General features: G+C 44.6%; 1 protein-coding gene across 6 annotated transcripts in view; it reads right to left on the bottom strand.

Moving 5' to 3' along the window:
• PRLR (prolactin receptor) overlaps positions 1–19,546 on the bottom strand; it is a 140,523-nt gene extending 120,977 nt beyond the window's left edge. For 5 of the 6 annotated variants that reach the window (XM_010853805.1, XM_010853806.1, XM_010853803.1 and 2 more), the window contains exon 1: positions 16,730–16,868. The gene's annotated coding sequence lies outside the window, so the exon portion shown is untranslated. Of the gene's footprint in view, positions 1–16,729; positions 16,869–19,459 lie in introns of those variants that run through there. The other variant, XM_010853804.1, reaches the window with a different exon arrangement.
• Between the last annotated feature and the right edge of the window lie 713 nt (positions 19,547–20,259).

Genomic DNA, 20,259 nt, shown 5'->3' with positions numbered 1-20,259 from the left:
GGCAACCCACTCCAGTGTTCTTGCCTGGAGAATCCCAGGGACAGGGGAGCCTGGTGGGCTGCCATCTATGGGGTCGCACAGAGTCAGACACGACTAAAGCAACTTAGCAGCAGCAGCTGTTACAGACCAGGTGAATAGAATAGATGTGATAATAGTAGAGATATGGGCCTTGCTCACATAGAGCTTCCAGTCCAGCATGGTGGTATAATTACACGCAAACAAACAGATGAAGAACCATCTATCATTGTAAGTGCTTAGGGAGCACTGGGGGCCACACTGATTTCATATGGCACTCATCTATGCTTCTCATTTGGACATTTATTGCACATCTGTGCAATAGAGTTAATACTGTTACTGTACAGTTAGTTTTTAAAAGAAAATATGTATCTCCCACCCCTTTCATTCAAGACTGAAAGTGTTTCTGAGAGCAGCGGCATATGGTGGGTATTTAAAAATATATCATTGATTACCATGTCCTTGGGCAACAGCACTGAGAAGCATATTCAATTAAATTCTAAAATGTTTAATTCTTGAGGTTCCATAAATATGACAATTTGTCCTAATATTTGTACTGGTATATGTAGTTGAAGGTCAATGACCAGCCAGCTAACGTCTGTTAACAAGTTTTACATTGGAATGCCACTGGCCAAGAGGGATCTCTTTAGGGACTAGGATTTATCAAAATCATGATTAATAATTCTGGCATTAACTAATCAGGCATTTGCTGTTGTTTAGTCACTCAGTTGTGTCTGACTCTGTGACTCCATGCACTGCAGCACACCAGGCTTCCCTGTCTTTCACTATCTCCTGGAGTTTATTCAAACTCATCTCCAGTGAGTTGATGGTGTCATCCAACCATCTCATCCTCTGTCGTCCTCTTCTCCTCCTGCCCTCAATATTTTCCAGTATCAAGGTCTTTTCCAATGAGTCAGCTCTTCGCATCAGGTGGCCGATGTATTGGAGCTTCAGTTTCAGCATCAGCTCTTCCAATGAATATTCAGGGTTGATCTCCTTTAGAATTGACTAGTTTGATCTTCTTACTGTCCAAGGGACTATCAAGCGTCTTTTCCAGCACCACAATTTGAAAGCATCAATTCTTTGGCAATCAGCCTTCTCTATGGTCCAACTCTCACATCCATACATGACTACTGGAAAAACCATAGCTTCAACTAGACGGGCCTTTGTTGGCAAAAGTGATGTCTTTGCTTTTTAACACACTCTCTAGGTTGGTCATAGCTTTTCTTCTAAGGAGCAAGCACCTTTTAAAAATTTCATGGCTGCAGTCACTGTCTGCTGCCAAGAAAATAGTCTGTCACTGTTTACATTTCTTTTGTCTCTATTTGCTATGAAGTGATGGGACTGAACGCCATGATCTTCATTTCTTAAATGTTGAGTTTAAGCCAGCTTTTTTCACTCTCCTCTTTTACCTTCATCAAGAGGCTTTTTTGTTCCTCTTTACTTTCTGCCATTAGGGGGGTATCATCTGCATTCCTGAGTCAGGCATTAGGTCTACCTATTAGTTTAATACAAGTTAAGCTGATCTAACACAAGGGTGAGATATACCCTTTAATACAAGTCAAGTTGGTCTAATACAAGGGTGAGATATACCTTCCAGCTGGTGAAGTAATAACAAGGATGATTTGGCACACTTAATTTTAGTAAGGTTGTGGGGGAGAGATGCTGTATGCTTATATTAATTTTGAATTGTTTAATGGAACCATTAAATTCAGAAACATTTCTAAGCAGAAAATTTCTTAATGGGTATCTCTATGCCTATAAGGAAGAGATGCTGCTCAGATTATATTATTCTTCTAAAAGAGAATCCTTCCCTCTCTCTTAATATGTTTAATAGTAACAATCTACAATATTCAGTTTTTGTAACATCAGAACTCATTTATAGATTAAGTGCAATTCTCTGTGAAGTAAGGAACAAAATGGAGGCTAAAATAACTTGACCCGGTAAATTTCTTTGTTATGATTAAGGGGAATAGATCCTAAAAGCTTCCTAAGTGGGAAAGGCTCTTAGGAGAGAGCGAGCACCATGGCAACCCCAGGTTCTGTGTGCGCAAGACCTTGGCTCTGATGCTATCTTCCTCTGCCCACACTCACTGAAATATTTCTGTAGGTTCTTCTCTCTGGGTCTCTTCCATGGAGTCCTGACAGCTGTTTTAAGGTCTTCAACTCTTGTCAGGTTGAATTAACAAGTGATCATATGTGGTTGAGATGGGGGGCACTCCGAGGATGTCACATGACATCCGATCCATGTTCACTGAATGTTTTCATGATATATTTTCTACCTTGGCGAGCATTACATGCTGGTTCACAGTCTCATGCCAACAGGCTTTGTGGGCATTCTTTACACAGAGTATGTAGAATCTTCCAGACAAATAAAACCTTTGTGAACAAAAATCTGCCAGGTTTAACCATCATCTGTTTACATGCTATGTCAAATAAAGAACTAAGTGAAGTAAGCCACAGCAAAAGACAAATACTGCATGATATATGACTTATATGTTGTATTAAAAAATACAACAAACTAGTGAATATAACAAAAAAGGAGCAGACTCACAGATACAGAGAAAAAACTAGTGGTTACCAGTGAGGAGAGGGAGGGGCAGGGGCAGTATAGCGATAGGGGAGTAAGGTACAAACTATTAGGTGTAAGACAAGCTACAAGGGTAGTGCAAAGAGATCAGACCAGTCAATCCTAAAGGAAGTCAACCCTGAACATTCATTGGAAGGAGTGACACTGAAGCTGAAGCTCAATACTCTGGCCACTGGATGTGAAGAACTGACTCACTGGAGAAGAGCCTGATGCTGGGAAAGGTTGAAGGCAAAAGGAGAGGGGGGCGGCAGAGGATGAAAAGGTTGGATGGCATCACCAACTCAAAGGACATGAACTTGAACAAACTCCAGGAGATAGTGAAGGACAGAGGAACCTGGCATGCTGCAGTCCATGGGGTCTCAAGGACTCAGATATGACTTAGCGATTGAACAATAACAACAACAAGAAGGATATACTGTACAACACAAGGAATATATCCAATATTTTATAATAACTATACATGGAGTATAACCTTTAAAAATTGTGACTCACTATATTGTACATCTGTAACATATAATATTGTACATCAGCTATACTTCAATTAAAAATAAGAAAACAAACAAAAACCAACAAACAGACAAAAAGAACAAACAATAATTGTTGACCTAAAGAAACCAATTCTACCTAAGGCAATAAGTTAGCAGGCCCAAAACAATGCCTTCTTCAAGTGAAAGGTCACTATTGCCAGAAATACTTTTTCCGTCTGTGAATTAAGTGATTGCATGTTCTATACAGTAGATAGATTTCCAGGCAGATAGATTTTAACAGTCATAAGCAGTAAAAGAAATAATGAAGGAAAAGAACAAAGTGATCATGAGAAACAACTTTCATCTTCATTTGATTCTCACTCGCATTTCATCCCCACTCAAAATTTGAGGATAGGAAGGAATCGACAAGTTGAAAGAGTCCTAGGAGATGCACATATGTGGAAAAATGTTGTCATCTTACATAATCACTGAATTGTGATTCAGGAGCACACTAATGAAGCATAATAGTTCTCAACATTTTGTAATAATGTTGGTTTTATAGACAACCTAAGGAGAAAGGAAACAATTTACACGGTCATTCTAGACACCATCCAGATTCCAAAGAGACTCTCTGGAGTTGTCTGTGGTCTCCCTGTCATATTTACTGGGAGTGTGAAAAATAAGCTTGTCCTACAATATGTGATGGGTCATTTAAAGTTAGGAGAGAGCTGCCTTAATTCACAGAGAAACGATGTAACTCTCAGGACTGGAAAACATTTGCTGTTTCCCCAGAGATCCATTTCATTTGGATAAATGAGCCAGCAGAATCTCAAGAGCTGCCTGATATGTCCTAAGAGGGATGTTTGAAATCTTTCTCCCCTTCCTTTCATTAGCTGCCAGTCTAATAAAGTTGAGAGTGTGAGAAATTCATCTAATAAAGATGTATAATAAAATCCACCTAATAAAGATGAAAGTGTGAGAAATTCAAAGGATCAAAGGAGGAATGAATGGCTCCTAGACCTCAACAAGCCCTCTCAGCGTAAAACACGAGGTAATTATCAAGAGAAGAAATTAAACCCTCTTTCCTGTTTTTCTCCTCTTTTCCCGTGGTGATGTAGGTGCTCTTAGGATAAGACCAAAATTTAGGGTAGATATAATTAGGTTGTCAACCAGATGTTACTGCACTTTCAACATGGGAGCAGATGAACAATCTGGATGAAGCCTTGATTTTTATTTCTCTTGGGGAACCACGGAGCCAAAATACAGCCACAGGAAACAGTGGAAATCCCAGGGACTTGGCTACACTTCCATTCTCTTTGGACTCCACTACTTAAAAAAAGTCACTGGACTCTGTTCCATTGCTTCATGGGACTCAGCTGTCATTCACTCCACTTACAGGATTCATCACCCCTGAATGGGCCCCTAAAATGTTCATTATTACCAAAGACACAGCCATGTTTGACTTCTCCTTTTCACGATATCACAAATCAAAAAAAGCATACACATTTGTTGTAAGCTGATACCGTGTTTAAATTCTTTCATGCCCTTAAGAAATAATAATGATTACTCCTTGTCTAACAAGCACCAACCTTTACTGCATGCTCACTATGTACCTGGCACAGTTCTCATGTTTCAGGTACATTCACAGACTTTAGGCTCACAATGGGAGTGGAAGGCAAGGGTTAAACTTTTTACCTTACAGCTGTAGGAGTGAAGGCATAAGTCAAGGTAGCCCATCCAAGTTCATGGAGTATAATGAGGGCGAAGTCAGGGTTTGAACCCTTGTGGGCTCTGCTTCCATAGCCCAGGCCTTCACCCATACTGGGCACTGACTTTTGTGATCTGATGGCCTTTGAGAGAGTATTTTTAAATTACCTTTCAAACCTCTGAGCTTTCCTGTTTCTCAGACTTTCCAGGCATGAAATAGTTCACATAAGAAAGTGAATTATTTACTTTGTGGAATTCAGAGATCATAAACCCACCTTTATTGCTCATCCACTTAAAAACATCAAATAACTATTCTCTTTATAATTAGCAACAACCTGGGCTTCCCAAGTGCTGCTAGTAGTAAAGAATCCACCTACTAATGCAGGAGACATAAGGAATGTGGGTTCGATCCGTGGGTTGGGAAGATCCCCTGGAGGAGGGCATTGAAACCAGTATTCTTGACTGGAGAATTCCATGGACAGAGGAGCCTGGTGGGCTACAGTCCACAGGGTTGCAAAGAGTAGGACATGATTGAAATAACTTAGCGTAAGTAAATCTCTAGTCCAATCTCCCATTGAAGGGAAATCATCCCACTTCAGCCTCCGCTACTCGTGTCTCCTCCTTCAGCCACTGAATCAGCACGTGAAGCACCAAGAATGGCACCAACCTGCAGGATTTGCACACTGAAGACAGCTCCAATTGCTAGAAAAACCTGGGTATCCTATAGTCTCCTTCCACTGGTACTACTTTTCACATTTGAAACAAAGAAGAATGCCTCTTCTTCCTCTTCTATATGAGCACTTTAAAGAGCAGATAGCCACCCCATTCCTCTGGGGCTTTCTCTTTTACAGAAAACAAAATCTCAATTTTTTCCCCTCGCATTTCTCTGGCTCACCAATCTGCTTCCTTGTTGCCTCCTACTGGACACACTATGAGTTGCTAATGCCCCTAGTCAAAGGTTCATCACAGAATTAGGTACAGGGACCTCAGTGTGTCCTAGCTTTAAGCCTTGGGTCCTACATTAAAGCTGGCAGGTCTGTGGCATGCCTTCCATGGCCAGAAAGCGTGGCCTGATCCCAGATCCTGTGTCTCTCTCCCATGGAGCCCGTTGCATTTGCTTCATTTAGGCCAAGAGTCTTCAGGACACAGAAAAGACTTCAGACTCCTAACTCTTAGACTCCATGCATTTTCCCTTTCATTTTACACATGGAAAAGGACAATGAGCTCAAATGAAATCCTGGCCCTGAGTTAGTCCATTTGAAGTTAACTGTAGACACACATGTGGGCATGTGACCGTTTCATTTTAGAGAGCCCGGAACTGACTGGAGTGTTGAAATCTCAGGGTTATAGACTGATAAGTCTCTGAGAAAAACAAAACAAGTGTGCTATTTGGAGGACCCTGACATCTGCTTTTACCAAGTCATTCATTCAGGGTTACATAAGAGTTTTCAAAATATTTTTCCCATCTGAAAGAAGGCAACCCAAGAAGACTTGAATTTATTCTCAGAGAAAAAGTCACTCTGGAGTACGTTAAGCTAATGTCATACAATCATCTCTTACAGTCTGAATTCTCAGGCATCAAGGGCTTGGCCTCTTCTTGTGCCTTTAGTTATATAATCTTGTTCTTTCAGATTTCAGGGAAGATGGAAAAGAAGTTCTGATGATGGTTGACTGATTCAAAGCTTACTTCTCAGAAGAGTATTTGCTTTTAAGAGAGGCACCCTTAAATGATCAGATGGGAAAAAAAAAGTAGAACCTGGAGGACTAGAATCAATTAGACATGGACTTGGGGGCCATCACACCACAGAGCCCCTCACCCACAGGAGTCCGTGGGTGAGACCTCCTTCCCTTCCTCACAGGACATGGTTATACTTGGCCAAAGCAGGGACACACTGAGGCTGTAGGTGAGATGTGGTGATGGAGTTCTAAGCACTTTGTATGTATTTATTCAATCTTCCAAATAACACAAGTATCTGTGAGGCACCTGTGGGGTAAGTCACCCAGCTATAATTGCTCAGTTTAGCACAGTGCTACACATATAGTAAGTGCTCAGCCATATAATTGCTACTATGAGTTCAGAATGATAATATTTTGGTATATGTTAAGCCAAGGACCACTTCTGTATTTTATCAACAAAGGAAAGTTTTATTTTGTACAAAAAAGTTCAAGGGACTGCTTGAAGGACTTTAGAGAAACAACTATTATATAAGTCATTATAAAGCTCCCTTGGCTTTCAGATCCCCTTGGACAGGAAGCAAACTGACCTATGAGCCATTAGTCTTATTCTCTAGACTTGAACTTCCTTTTATTTCAGACATCTCATCCATGTACTGAGAAAAGACAAAATGAGTTCCCACATCCCTTCCAACCAAAATTCCAGGATATGTTCATTTCACGATGAGTATAGTAACCAAGGAATCTCCTGAGGGCTTACCACTGTTTAGAATTACCTTGACCTATGAATGAAGTTCTCATTAGGTACTCCCCAGATCAGGCCAGACTACCACAGTTCCTTCTAAGGTAGTATGATTTTATTCTCCCAACACAGCCCAGGTGACTCAAGTGGTAAAGAATCCACCTGCCAATGCAGGAGACACAGGAGACATGGGTTTGATCCCTAGGTCAGAAAGGTACCCTGGAGAAGAAAATGGAAACCCACTCCAATATTCTTGCCTGGAGAATTCCATGGACAGAGGAGCCTGGCGGGCTATAGTCCATGGGGTGGCAAAGAGTCGGACATGACTGAAGTGACTGAGCATGCAGCATATTCTCCCAAAACACCTGTTTCATTGAGATGTCAAATCAAAAAGTCTGCTTTCCTAGAAAAATCTTCCAAGTGAGTTCCCCGAGGTTTTAGGCTTGGGCCTCTTCTAACTAAACTGATAAGGCCCAATGTTTTCTATCTGTCTGTTCTGGAGCCTGAGGAGGAATCCTATAGGGGCAAAATCTTCACGGAAACGTGCTTCTACAAAACACATTAGTCCTGGCTCATTGTGAATCTCTTTGGCTGTCAATAATTAACTCTGGGACTCCTAACTGCAGCAGTCACACCGGTGGAGGGCAGAAATTCTGTTTATACATACACAATGCTGACAACTAGAGGTGAAGGCTTATCACGGGCAAAAAACAACTGTCTCCACTTAGATCAGGTGTCTTTGCAGATCTAAGACCTGCCTGTCGACCCTGCTGGGAGCCTAGGCAGGGAAGTTGAAAACATGCTGCAGCATGTTTTGCAGCATCTGTTTCTGTTCAGAATATGGGGAACACGAGGAATGTTTTCCCAACCAGATCAGTGCATTATATGATGACCAGGTGGTGCTGGTGTAATGGGTTCAAATAACTCACAAAGAGTCAGAAACGACTTAGCGACAGAACAACAACAAGCTGCTAAACATCAAGACTAAACTTCATCTAGACTCACCAGGGAGAGATCTTAGAGATCTTAACGATCTCAGAGGGTGTCTCTTCTCTACCCAGAGGAAGCGCTGATACTCCATGGAGGCCGAAGTTTACTCAGAGGGAGTGGCTCTCCCCAAGACTCCAAGGGGTGCTGGCACTACTTGGAACACCTGTTCTGGTGCACCTGGCCCTTTAGGTCAGGGACGATAGGGTGACGTCAAGACAGTCAGTATAAAACCTCACTGAATCAGACAGGGAGGATAGGGTGGACCTGGCTAATTCCTTTTGCTCCATTTTGATCAAACAGCTTATTTCTAATGTCACACGGAATATTTTCATAAAATCTCATCTATCCATTGCAAGCTACTTCACACTGGGAAGATGGCTATGACTTCTCTGCTGCTTTGAGAATAAGTATTCTTACTTGCTTGGTCCCATTCCTGGGACCGACCTGGCAGCTCTCAAGAATCAGGCCCCTGCTCTTGCTGGGGTTGGTGCCAGGGCACACAAGGTGGCCCGTGGCTGGGATGTTCTGAGGGTAATTGGAGGCAGCTGGTGTGCAGCAGGAAGGGCACCAAACCAGCAGAGTCCCAGCTTTCCTCCTCAGTAGCTAGGGATCTTGGTCAAGTCAGTTTCCTTATCTATAAAATGGATATAAGAATCTCTATCTCAGAAGGTTGTTCTGCAGGGTAAATGTAAGCAGTCTGACACATTATAGACAGAGGATGGATGACTGTCATTAATGGGATGGGCCCCAGGTGGGGGTCATGATACCAGAGTCCTAGGTTCCCCCCCTTGTTAATTCAATGACCATGAGCCACTCACTTCTCAGCCTTCTCTACCTTCTCTAGGGGATTTCCAAGATCTTTTTTTTTTCACCTGAAGAGTCCATACTTCATGACTCCAAGCCCCTCAAATAACAGAAAAGGAAACTCAGCCCAGAAAGGTGAAATTCCTTGTCCAGGGTCACAGAGCCTGGGGGACAACAGAACCGGCAGGTGTCCTCCCCTCCCATTCTAGGGTTTTCCTACTGGAGGGCAGAAGTTTCCTGTTTACCTAGTGAAAAGAGACAGGAATTCGAAGGGCAAGAAGGAGAGAGGGACCTTGCCTTGGCCTTGGAGGTCAGTGTACATGTTTCTAAGATGAGGGTTGTAGGACGTCAATCAACAGCAAGGTCCATCCTCTCAAAACCGCTCTGTGGACACCACCCTTCTGGTATCTCCCGCCACTGCAACTCCATATCCCCAGTCTTTTTTCTTAGCAGCTACATTTGACTTTGGTCTGTGTCAGCTATCCTGTCTCCCAGGCCTATGCCATCTCCTTAATCCCTGGCTGGTGCCGTCATGGGGCAGCTGCCCACAGAGGCCAAGGGGCCTGCTAAGAAGAAGAACCTGGCAATGCCCAGAAAGCTCTACGGAGAAGCCACTGGGTTCTTTTAGGCCCAGCTCTGGCAGATTTCAGCAGCTTCTTTACCTGGAATTACTTGGGGCCACCAGATTTGTTTAACCATCCACACAAAAGATCAACACACCTTATTTATTTTTTAAAGGGCCGATTCTAAGGTGAACTCAGGTGAGCAAACACTTTACTCAGGTCAGCAGCTCCCTTAGGTGGCTTGGGGTCGGACCATGTGGATCACCCTTCAGTAATCTCCATCTCCAAGGCTGGCAAGCTGGCCCTGTCCCAGCCCCCAGGGCTGAGTCACTGACAACGGGAAATTTCCTTCCATGGATTCATCAGGAAGACAGTACCTTCCCTGGTTCCTTTCTAAAAGAAATGGAAATCGCTTTGTTCCCCCTCTGGGCTAGTTGCATCATCCAGTATGCATAGCTTGGAGAACAGGGAAGAAAACGCACAGACCTCATTGAGCCACCACATTCTCATCTTGTACCTACCTGTTAGCCAGGAGGATTATCCAAAATCCTCACTTGGTGGGTTATAAGCCCTGACTGACAAAAAAGACACAAGCTGTGAATCACTGGTAAGGCCATGCTGAATTTCAACTCTGCCATCCACTCACCTGGGAGTTTTTAATTTATACCTGACATAATTTAGCATTATTGAGAACTTCTAGGTGCCAGGCACTGTTCTACAGGCACTAATTCATTTAATTTTCATTGAAGAATCTATTTATGTGGGGTTATGGGTTAAGTTTCTCCAAGCCAGGCTTCAGCAATATGTGAACCGTGAACTTCCAAATGTTCAAGCTGGTTTTAGAAAAGACAGTGATTTTACATAACAAGAGACTGTAAAAGAAAGCAACAGAGTCACTGACAGCACCAGAACAATTAACAAGCGAGCTATTTTTCTGAAAGCCTGCTGTGCCAGCTTGCCTTCCCCTGACAGGAAGCCAGAGGTGGACAGTGTGGAGAAGGACTTCTGAGGAACACCATTTCCAGGTGATTTTATTGCAACAGCCTTCTAAGTGTTCCCTGGGCCTCTGGGCTTGCTCCTTCCAAACTGATCACCACATTTTAGCCAGGACTGCCCTTCTGTAAATGGGATTCTGATCGCACATCTCTCCTGTGCACAGTCCTTCTGTAATCTTCTGTAGCCTCAGCCTTCTTGCCAGCCTCAAAGTCCATCCTGAGCTGCTCTGCCTTCTGGCCTCAGGTCTCCCCCAGTCTCCAGGCCACACACTCAGGGTTCTGGCCACTTCACATCCTAGGTTCCTTGATGCCACCCGCTCTCTAGGGGCCTCTGCTCCCACACAGGGATCCTCTGGCCAGGAACGTGCTATCCGGGGCCCTTCTCCTCCAAACCTCACCCTCAAGACTCAGGTCAGGCATTGCTGCTGCTGCTGCTAAGTCACTTCAGTTGTGTCCAACTCTGTGCGACCCCATAGACGGCAGCCCACCAGGCTCCCCCGTCCCTGGGATTCTCAAGGCAAGAACACTGGAGTGGGTTGCCATTTCCTTCTTCAGTGCATGATAGTGAAAGTCAAGTCGCTCAGTCGTGTCTGACTCTTAGCGACCCCATGGACTGCAGCCCACCAGGCTCTTCCGTCCATGGGATTTTCCAGGCAAGAGTACTGGAGTGGGGTGCCACTGAGGTCAGGCATTAAGTCCTAACAAATTCTTCCCAGAGCAGCTCAGTTGGGTCCCAGGCCATCTCATGCATACCCACTGCCCTGGGGTCTTTCAGGACTACAGACTTCTTCACACTTGTTATCCCCATTACTGGTCCATGTGCCTGTGTCACCAACTAGCTTCTCAGGGACAAGGACTTTCATTTATCTCTATATCATTAAGACCTAACTTGTTATATAACTGGTGCTCAATAAACATTTATTGAGATAATAAATAATTGGTTGCAAAATGAATAAATGAATGAGTCATACTTTAATATTATAGCCAGGGCAAGGATCTGGACTCTGTTGTGGGTACCTCCCCTGTCATGTTCCCAGATATTCAGGGTCTCTTGTGAAGGAGCTAGTGCCTCTCTCAGCTCTGTGTCTTGCTCTTCCCGGCTCTGTTTTCTGAGAAGCCCAGACCTCTTGCTGAAGTTTTACCTTTGTTGTGGGTGGGTATTTAAATGTGCTTCAATGCGGGTGGCTGAGAAATACAAGGTAAATGGGAAGAAAGGGCCTAGACTAAGATAGAAGGAAGTTAAGTCTTAAGAGTGTTCTGGAAAGCTGGGGAGAAAAAGTTTGAGTGGGAGGAGGAAAGCAGGGAGTCCCAGTTCCAGGACAGAGTAACGAGCCTCTTAACATTTCCATGCATAGTCCCTCTGATGAAGACAAACACATAGAAACAAGAAAATGAAATGAAAATGTCATGCTGGCGAGCACCCAAATGGTAGATGCCCTCAAAGAAGAGATGGATTGTGGTGTGACACAGGCACTATCTTTCTTGTAGAAATATTTGGAATCAGAGAACTAACTTGGTGGTAGTTCTCTGGGAGCCTGTGTGTGTGTGTGTGTTAGTTGCTCAGTTGTGTCTGACTGTTTGTGATCCCATGGGCTGTAGCCCACCGGTCTCCTCCAGCATGGAATTTTCCAGGCAAGAATACTAGAGTGGGCAGCCATTCCCTTCTCCAGGGGATCTTCCTGACCCAGGGATTGAACCCAGGTCTCCTGCACTGCATGCAAATTCTTTACTGTCTGAGTCACCAAGCAAGCCCCTATGTGTAAGAAATGCCCCGGAGACCAGCCAGGCTCAGCAGAAAGGGCCAGCTGCCCCAACACTGACAGATGCCTAGCTCTTCCCTGCCTGCTGTGTTTCTGGCTACGTGGAGGTCCTGGGGCCCCTTCTGCTGCCCCATGGTCAAAGGAGCTTCAAGGCTGGCACCTTGGAAACACAGAATCAACACTGGGCCACCCTCTCCATGGGTATGTCCCCTTTCTTCAGGGGCTGTCATTTAGGGGGCCTCAAGGTGGGAAGGCAGTTACTCCTCACCTCACTCACTGACCCCACCTCAACCCTCTGAATCTGATTAACTGTCCACCTTCACCCTTAGCTCCCCAAGAGACAGGGAGCAAAATGTATGTCTCTGGATAAGCCCCACTGTTCAAAACAGGCTTCAGGCCAAGCAGCCCACATTCCTTCCCCCAAATAAGAAATTCTCTGGATTTCCAGTGGTTATGACTCCATGCTTCCACTGCAGGGGCATGGGTTTGGTCCCTGGTTGGGGAACTAAGAGCCCACATGCCACACAGTGCAGCATAAATAAGTAAACAAAACAACTAGTTCTCAAACATTAAAAAAGAAAGAAAGAAGGTAGGAAGAAGAGAAATTCTCAAGCATTCTCTACCCTGGTCCTGACTTTCTGAGTCAGGTGACTATGAACGGGGTATGGACAAATCCCAAGAAAAATACCCTCATTGTCTTACTGGATTCATTCACCCCTTTCTTCACAAGGAGAGAAAGTGATACAGGTATCAAGGAATGCAAGTATCACACTCTGCAGAGGATCTTATCTTAAGCAGTGATCTTGCCCAAGACTAAGGTCTGCTTGGTGAACTCTTTTGCCTGGGGAGCACTACCCATGTGATGAATTTTGATTGGTGAATAGCTATTGACCCTGCAGTTTCTGAGCTGACTTTTCAGCTCACCTGGAGGACCATCCCTTCCACCCAGACTCTAAGCTGCACTCCAACAGCTCCCACACATGAGCTGTTACTGTGTGGCACAGACCTTCTCTCCCCTCAAATATGAACATCTGGAGGGTTTGGCTCATCTCCTCTCACAGCTGTTTCCTAGCACCTGAATCCCCTGCTTGCTCTTCCTGTTTCCATAGTGATTATTTGGGCTAATTCTGCTGCATTGTGATTGGGCTGAAAAATGAACGCTTGTAAAGTTGGATTCTGATCCCTTGGTGAGACCTTTTTTTAACCTGGGATGTGAGGTTAGCTTGAAGCTCCCTTGGTTTTCCTGGTTCCCTACAGCTTGCCTCTGGTTCTGTCCATGGAACATCTCACAAGAGAGATGGATTCTTGGTTGAGGAGGGGAACATCGCAGGCAAGTTTTGCCCCACTGCAATTAAAAAAAAAAAAAGGCTCAGCAGAGCGAGCAGTGAAGACCTGCCTGAGATGACCTCAGGAACTTCAGATCTCCTGGTGTCTGGGCAAATTTGCTCTTTAAGAAAGATCTTGGAAGGTTGAAAGGGTTCAACAAATATTTATTGGATGTCTGCATTATACTGGGCTGATGGATGATGTGGTCATTGTTCCTGCCCTCATGAAGTTTCTGTCTATAAGAACAGGAAAGGCGTAGTGGGGGTCAGTGGGGAGCTGGCTTCTCCTACCGAGCATTGGTCTCAAGAACCTGGCTTAGGTCGATTCAGGCCTCTGCACTAATGTTTATTTTTCCACTTCAAACCTTCCTCCTTCTTCCTTCTATGACATCCCTTGGACCTTGCTGCTTTTTTGTCATCCACCCTTTCCATTGTTTCTGTCTTTTATCTCCCCAAATGGATAAAAGTCCTGTGGTACATCCATACAATGTGAGATTACTCAGCACTAAATAAAAAGGCTTCCCTGGTGGCTCAGCAGTAAAGAATCTACCTGCCAATGGAGGAAACGTGGGTTCAATCCTTATGTCGGGAAGATCCCCTGGAGAAGGAAATGGCAACCCACTCCAGGATTCTTGCCTGGGGAATTCCATGGACAGAGGAGCCTGACAGACTACAGTCCATGGGGTCGCAAAGAGTCAGAAACAATTTAGCAACTAAACAACAAAACAACAAAAAGAAATGAGCTATTGAGCTATGAAAAGACATGCAGGAAATAAAAGACATACAGCATATAACTAGTTGAAAGAAGCCAGTCTGAGAACACTACAGCCCGTAGGGTTCCAACTATATGAGGAAATTCTATGTGGAAAGGCAAAACTACAGAGAGTAAAAAGGGCCATTGGTTGCCAGGGGCTTGGGGGAAAGGAGGCAGGATGATGTGGTGAAGCACAGGGGACTATTAGGGGAGTAAAACTATTCTCTATGACATTGTACCAGGGGATACATGACATTATGCATTTGTCAAAACCATGGACCTTCGCAACACAAAGAGTGAACCCTAATGTAAACTAGGGACCTTAGTTGATACTCATGTATCTATACTGGTTCATCACTGTAATAACTGTACCATACTAATGAAGTTCAGTTCAGTTCAGTCGCTCAGTTGTGTCCGACTCTTTGCGACCCCATGAATCACAGCGCCAGGCCTCCCTGTCCATCACCAACTCCTGGGGTTCACTCAAACTCATGTCCTTCGAGTCGATGATGCCATCCAGCCATCTCATCCTTTGTTGTCCCCTTCTCCTCCTGCCTCCAATCCCTCCCAGAATCAGGGTCTTTTCCAATGAGTCAACTCTTTGCATGAGGTGGCCAAAGTATTGGGTTTCAGCTTTAGCATCAGTCCTTCAGTGAACACTCAGGATTGATCTCCTTTAGAATGGACTGGTTGGATCTCCTTGCAGTCCAAGGGACTCTCAAGAGTCTTTCCCAACACTACAGTTCAAAAGCATCAATTCTTCGGTGGTGCTCAGCTTTCTTCACAGTCCAACTCTCACATCCATACATGACCATTGGAAAAACCATTGCCTTGACTAGACGGACCTTTGTTGGCAAAGTAATGTCTCTGCTTTTGAATATGCTATCTAGGTTGGTCATAACTTTTCTTCCAAGGAGTAAGCGTCTTTTAATTTCATGGCTGCAATTTTAGAACTAACACCCAAAAAAGATGTCCTTTTCATTATAGGGGACTGGAATGCAAAAGTAGGAAATCAAGAAACACCTGGGGTAACAGGCAAACTTGGCCTTGGAGTACGGAATTAAGCAGGGCAAAGGCTAATAGAGTTTTGACAAAAGAAACATAGCAAGAGGGTCATAGCAAACACCCTCTTCCAACAACACAAGAGAAGACTCTACACATGGACATCACCAGATGGTCAACAGCGAAATCATATTGATTATATTCTTTGCAGCCAAAGATGGAGGAGTCAGCAAAAACAAGACTGGGAGCTGACTTTGGCTCAGATCATGAACTCCTTATTGCCAAATTCAGACTTAAATTGAAGAAAGTGGGGAAAACCACTAGACCATTCAGGTATGACCTAAATCAAATCCCTTATGATTATACAGTGGAAGTGAGAAATAGGTTTAAGGGACTAGATCTGATAGATAGAGTGCCTGATGAACTATGGATGGAGGTTCGTGACATTGTACATGAGACAGGGATCAAGACCATCCCCAAGAAAAAGAAATGCAAAAAAGCAAAATGGCTGCCTGGGGAGACCTTACAAATAGCTGTGAAAAAAGAGAAGCAAAAAGGAAAGGAGAAAAGGAAAGATATAAGCATCTGAATGCAGAGTTCCAAAGAATAGCAAGGAGAGATAAGAAAGCCTTCCTCAGCGATCAGTGCAAAGAAATAGAGGAAAACAACAGAAGGGGAAAGACTAGAGATCTCTTCAAGAAAATTAGAGATACCAAGGGAACATTTCATACTAATTCAAGTGTTAATAATAGAGGAATCCATGTGTCAGGGGAGGAGGGATGTGAGAATTCACTGTATTTTCTGTGCAATTTTTTTCTGTAAACCTAAGATTGCTCTAAAAATGAAGTCTGTTAAAAACAAGTAAAACCCAAAAACTTCAGCCCAAATCACCCAGATTTCTCTTGATTCACTCGTATGGGCTCCACTGGGTCTTCACAGTTCACTGCCTGGCCTCCCTCTGCCTCCAGAGGTCTGGAGATGTTTCCAACTTGCCATCAATGCAATGCATCCTGAGTTCATCATCTTTTGCTCCCCCTTCCCACGTCCCCAGGCCTGATTTGTCAAGTGGCCAAGCAGCTGTGTCCCCATGCTGTGCCCCCATGCCAGCCCACACTCTCTCCCTGGAACAGCCAAGGTCTAGAGGGGGCCTTCGTGTTGGTCTTTACATTCACTTGCCGCTTTCTTGGTCATCTCTCCTCAAAACAAGGACTTTTCCCTAAGAACTTTGTGCAGTCATTGACACCCTAATCCTACTGCATGCCTCCCACCCATTCCCAAATGCAGAAGACAAAAATGAAAGAGAAGACTCAAAACTGACAAAGAGAGCTGAAAGCCTCTCACCTGGGCCTTCCTGTTGTCTATCGCCTGGCTCCTACTCTGGGCTGGAGCCTGCCGCATCTTTGTTTTGTATCTCAGAGGCCAGTGGCCTCAGATGACATTCCCTCTACATTTCCTCCCCCAACAAGGAGAACGCTGGGAGTCTAACCAGTTATCTTTTTACAACCTGGGAAAAGGCACAGCCCACTGTTAATAATTTATCTGTGTATTAAAGTACGCAGGGTTGTTAATCATTGTTCAATTATGGGGACAGGGCAGGCAAGACAATCTCTTACTGAAAAACACAAAGGCACACTTGGTCTCTGCAGGTTCCAAGGGTCAAGAGCCTGGGGTCAGGGGAAGGCTTGCTTATGTGTGTCTATTGAGTTTAGATGGGGGTGGGGAGTGGGAGAGAGGACCTCAGTCTTTAACAGATTCTAAGCAAAAAGACAAAGTTGATTTTGAAGGAAAATACCATCCTCAGGTTTCCAGAAAAAGCAGTTCATCAATTCCTGTGAAACAAAGGCAAAAGAATGGCTCATTCTCATACCACATTCAGTGGTCTCATACTGAGCCTGCACCCCACAGAAGGCCACCTTGAGGAGTTGGGGCTCAATCCTACAGGCAGCAAAAAGCCTATATGTATCCTAGGAGGTGATGAGAGTGTGGCAGAATGATGAAAGGGTGGGAAGTGAAGAGAGGAAACTCAACGGAGGAAAAATAAAGGGAATGAGAGAATAGTTTTACTTTCTTAAAGGTTCTCTTTCACATACTGTCTGCCTGCCCAGAAACTTAACATGCATAGACAAAGAGGACAAACACATTTTGGGATGTCTAAGGCAAACTGAGATCCTTGAAGGGATTCTCCAAAGACTGCCCACCCCCCCCACCACCGCTGCCCTGGAGAGGAATATCTCCTCATACCCTCATTCCCAATACCTTATCTCTTCCTCCCACCAGGGGAAGCTAGCAAGGGGAGAAGTCCCCCAATTTTGGGGGGGTGTGGAGCTAGCTAAGGCTAGGGGACACCTACCCTGTGCATGTTTGCAAAAAGACTAACTGACCACCTGTCAAGAATAGGTCATGGGGTCCAAGGGTTGGGTGTTTAAGTCCTTGTGAACCACTTCCCTCTGAACTCAATGTTTTTTTGTTTTTTGTCCAAGATGGATGCATTTGAAGAACTTTAGCCATGATGAGACAGAAAATGTCACAAGAGGGAAAGGAAGAGGGTGAGGCTGGTTCTATTTGTGAGCTTTGCTATATGACCTGGTGGGATTCACAGGCTCAATGGGAGTGTTTGAAGCTACAGTCATTTTTAGTTTTATTTTTTCTTTCTTTGAATTCAATCAGCCACAGGGCCAACGCCTCCCCTTCTGCCTGTGTTCTCAGGAAAATCAACTGCTGGGCTTCCCCTTGGGAGGGTTCCCTCATGGATCCAAACTGGAAGCAACCGACTCAGGTGAATGACTAGGGCCCTGGTGAATGATTATGACTTCCCAATTCTGCCCTTGCTGAGTCTGCACAGGTGCCATGGCTCAGCAGCTTGGCTTCTTCTGGCACTCATGACCACAACTGCTCGGCCCCTTATCATGCCCTTCAGTCTCTGAGGCTGGAGAGATGGACCTATGGGGTCTAAGTGTGGGTGGAGGCTGACTGTAAGCCAATCAACTAACCTGGCACCATCTCTGAGCACTCCTGGGCCGTTGGCAGAGATCCACCTGCTTCGGGAGGCCTCTGTCATCAGCGAGCACTGATCAGAGCATGCGGCCTTAGCCCATTTGTGAACTGGAGCAAAGCTCCCTGAAGGGAAGATTCAGGGTTCCTTCCCACTCAGGTTTGCTGACTGACATCTGTGTCTGGCCCTGCGGATGCTTCTTGGACAGGCCAGGAATAAGGACAGAGGCTGGTGAGCCAAAGGAGTGCTGACTGCCTTGGTGAGAGGGAAAACCAGCTTCAGAGATCTGCCTTGATGATAGTGGAGCAGAGTCCAGGGTGCTGCACTGCAGATGACGTTGGGACCACTTCTCTAGCCAGCCCTTCAATCCTTCTTTCAACAATCTTCACTCTCCCCTCGGATCCCCCAGTGACAGAGCAGTATTTTAGGTAGCTCAGCTCTACTTCAGGTATTGACCAAGGATGCTGACAAATTTTACATTCCTGCTGTGGACATTTCTGCCTCTGAGAGCAGAAAGGTTGTGAAAACATTGTCTGAGAGAAAGACTACATTTTCCTGCTCTAAGGGTGCTGGCCCCAGGCCCTAACAGGGTATGACTTAGTAAAGTTGTCTTACACCTGCCACAGTAAGCAAACAGAACACTATTATACCATGTCCTGGACTTTATGGAGTATTCCTCCGGGCTGTAGGGAGTTGCAAAGCTGATAACCTTCACAAAGTTTTTGGCATTAGACAAAAGGCATGTTTCTGAGCAATGCTTACAGAAGTCTGTTTTTATTTCATTAAATGAACACTGACATTTTCAACTTCTCTTCGCCTCTTTCCTTTCTCAAGAGCCTGAATTTCTGACTCTGATTCCTTTGCCCCTGTTAGCCTTTTAATCTTATTTAATTTTATTTTTTGGTATTTGTGGTTAAGTAGGAGACACTCGTTATCTAAACGGGAAAATATTTTGACTGCTGAAAAAAATATCCTTTGGGTTTCCTGCTTTGTTTTTATTCCTAAATTCTACCCCATGGCCCTTTTTCTCTCTTTCCCCCCTGTCCCTTCTTTGCCACTGAATAGTATGTACTACATACCTGGTTTAGATTATAAGATGGGTCAACGGATTCCCAGGTAGCTCAGTGGTAAAGAATTTGCCTGCCAATTCAGGAGATGCAGGAGACGTGGGTTCGATCCTTGGGTTGGGAAGATCCCCTGGAGGAGGAAATGGCAATCTACTCCAGTATTCTTGCCTGGAAAATCCCATGGGCAGAGAAGCCTGGCAGGCTACAGGTCACAAAGAATTGGACACGATTTTGCAACTAAACAACAGATGAACTCTGACTGTGGTGTCCTCAGCGAACTGTAGACACTCTATAGGTAAACTGTTAGCGAGGTGATTAGCTTATGCCAAGAAGCCTGAAACCATCCCTGCAGCCAGATGATCTGTCTCCCTTGAAGTCTTTGCTCCTAAATCACATTTACCATCACATTAACAGCAGCAGAGTTCAAATGAACTGAGTATGTGTTGTCTGCCCATGCCTTGGGTTGTTCCCTCCAGGCTGGGTTTCCGGTCCTCCCCAGAGCTGGCTGCAAAGCTCCAGCATAGGAATAGAGCTTCTTTTACTCAGAAGCAGGAAAAGTAAGAGAAAATGCACAGAAATGTGACCCTAAGCCTCCCAACTTCACTAAAAAGTTCAGAAGGTTCATACAATTCACAGGTCAACGAGCTTTTTCTTCAGCGTAAAGAAATTCTACAGGAGAAACACACAATCAGCCAAGGGTCAGAATTTGATGCAGACCCTCTTTCTTTCCTGCCCCTAAGCCAGGCTGTGACATTTGTGGACTTTTTCAATTTAAGATATGCCAGATATGAAAGTGATTATGATGGTGAGAC

Source organism: Bison bison, unplaced genomic scaffold, assembly GCF_000754665.1.
Source record: "Bison bison bison isolate TAMUID 2011002044 unplaced genomic scaffold, Bison_UMD1.0 scf7180017864331, whole genome shotgun sequence".
Lineage (NCBI taxonomy): Eukaryota > Metazoa > Chordata > Mammalia > Artiodactyla > Bovidae > Bison > Bison bison.
The sequence above is the reverse complement of the archived record's forward strand: the minus strand, read 5'-3'. Positions and strand labels throughout refer to the sequence as shown.